Here is a 2,632-nt window from a genome sequence, read left to right on the forward strand (position 1 = left end):
GCACGTAAAACCCCATAATTTAATTTTAATTAGTTACCATATATTAAGAAGTTATAGGCTAGAAAGAGCCACAGATAAACAGCCAACTGAGAAATGCGAGCAGTGAGACTCCTATCAGACTCCCGAGACTCGAAGCTTCTACAGCGTTGCCTGATAAGTGAGAAACTGAATATATATATTATCTGCTTGATAAGCGGCTGACCTCAAATATCTTTGTGTTTTATACAGATACACACGGAGCGAAAGGGACATTGTCCAACAGGGTCACTTAAATGCTAGACTTCCTTAGTTTTCAGTCCACTGAAAACGACCCTTGATGAAGTGTTCATTGCAGACTTCACCTGGCGAATTGTTCTCGGACATGTATACGCATATACAATGCGTTGGAGTGTGTGCATGCAAGAGACCGAGGAAACCAGTGGAGGAGGAGACAAAGGGGAGGAAAGACAGGGAGGTTAGCCAGTGTAAGTACCGGCTGGCTACCCTGTGCTGGGGAAGGGGGTAAAGGGAATAAAAGGAGAAAGAAGAAGAGGAAAGAAAATGAAAACCAGAAAATTCACACAGTAACGCGATACTACGCGCTACAACATTCCAAGGCGGTCGCACAATTCGCATGTCCTTAAAAACTTCAACAAAGCCCGGCCTTGATTGCCGAAGCCCGTCTGGACCAGTGTCCAGACGGGAAACCAGTGATTTATTAACTCAGAAAGCAACTAGATTATACGGACACTATAGAGGAAAAGTTCTCGCGGCTGTCAGTGAATTACTATATTACGTAACTTGGCACTGAAGCAAGGTAACTATAACCTAAAAAATTATACAGGCACGATATTCCCAATGTATTTTTGCATTAAATGAACGCCAAAAGGCTGTATACCTGAGAAAAATACTAGCGTGTATCACCGCGCCCTGAATAGTTTACATTAATACGTGTCTCTACGAACCAGTTTCGGTTTTGATACCGGTTTTTATAAGGGTGGTGCATGCGTCATGACGTCATGTTAGAGTAGCTGGTCATGTGGCTACCATGTGCAAGCGCAGCCACGAGAAATGCGCCCATCACTGTTTGCCATTTTTATGAGCAACACCACCATACGTAGTCGCATTATTACACAACGTCAGAACATTTTATTCTGTACTGTGGGGACGCGATCATTATGTCGTTGCGAGGCAACCTATGTGACAAATTAAAATAGCTTTAGCGTTTCTCAATCTTTATGTGTAAGCGCGGTCCTTTGACTTGCGACAAACATATGCAATAGTGTTTCTAAATGAAATGCCTTAATGCTCCTTTAAGCTTGGGTTGCAGGAGCAGACAGATGAATCAGCGAAGATGCACATTTTACTTCAGGTGCTGTATAGCGTTATTGCAATCTAGGCGTGTGCTTATAGAATTTATAGAAGAAACTAGAATCGGGGAAAATTATTAGAATGGTATGGTACGGTTTATTGTGGTGGCCTGTATGTTGCTACTCTTGTTTCATACGGGCCCCACTGAACTTCTTTTCTGGCTAGTGGAGACATTTAATAATTTGTTTAGTAAACGGGTCCCAAACATCACATGCATATTCAAGTTTCGGTTTAATGAATCATAAGCAAGCAGTTTTACGTTAGGTGGGGAATCCCTTAGTTTATGTCGCAAAAAATATAATTTACGCAAGGCTGAAGAACAGATATTATCAATGTGCAAATCTATGATAAATTGTGAGTAATTGTGACACCCAAATACTTATATTTTGTTTCTTCCTGCAAAGGCAACGAACCTAACGTGTAACTAAAGGTTCTTATGAAAAAGAACAAGGGTGATGATCAAGGGAAGTCCTTATGCTCCTTTTTGTCTATGTTTGTATTGCGCAGCACCTTGCTTAACGATGGACGACCGACTCGCCCACAACATGCACTATTTTCTTTTCTGCAATACCTTTTCTGCCATTTTCTTTTTTTGCAATATGACATGATTTCTAAATATATGACATTTTATTTATTGCAAAGTGTTTGATTATCGCAAGTTCGAGAATACAAAAGAAGCCGGTGCCTCTGCGAGGCGCGAACACCTCTTTACGTACGGTAATTAATGTTATATATATATATATATATATATGAATAAATGGTAAATCAGACATCCACCCGTTTGTAGCAATTGCTACAAAGGAAACGTCTAACACTTGCCTTTGCTTCGTGCTGTCGACAAATTCGATTTCGCCCTGCCATCTGCTAGCCGCCTGGTTAGCTCAGATGGTAGAGCGGCTGCCCTGGAAAGGCGGTGGTCCCGGGTTCGAGTCCCGGACCAGGACGAATTTTTCTTCAAATATGAGGCTTTTCTTTCGAGGAAAAGTTTGGGTTTCCTTTGTAGCAATTGCTACAAACGGGTGGATGTCTGATTTTCCCTTTATTCATTACTTCTCTCCACCTTGCGGGTTTCCGTAGAACTACTACCTCACACACACACACACACACACACATATATATATATATATATATAATCACATGAAACATGTTTTCGTATCGGTTTCAGAAGAAACTTGGCGATCCTTGTTTGAACAGCGACGAATGCCGGAAAAAACTGTGCTGTGTGCGTCGCAATGGTGGAAGATCATGTCGGCGGCGGGCGAAACACTGCCAGCGGTGCAGA

The 2,632-nt window shown here is 41.9% G+C and overlaps 1 non-coding gene across 1 annotated transcript; it reads left to right on the forward strand.

Annotated features, from left to right (window-relative positions):
* Positions 1-2,220: 2,220 nt before the first annotated feature.
* Positions 2,221-2,295, forward strand: TRNAS-GGA (transfer RNA serine (anticodon GGA)). The gene has a single exon. It is a non-coding gene; the product is annotated as a tRNA-Ser (tRNA).
* The last annotated feature ends 337 nt before the right edge of the window (positions 2,296-2,632 follow it).

The sequence above is a fragment of the Dermacentor variabilis genome, chromosome 9 (assembly GCF_050947875.1).
Source record: "Dermacentor variabilis isolate Ectoservices chromosome 9, ASM5094787v1, whole genome shotgun sequence".
NCBI lineage: Eukaryota > Metazoa > Arthropoda > Arachnida > Ixodida > Ixodidae > Dermacentor > Dermacentor variabilis.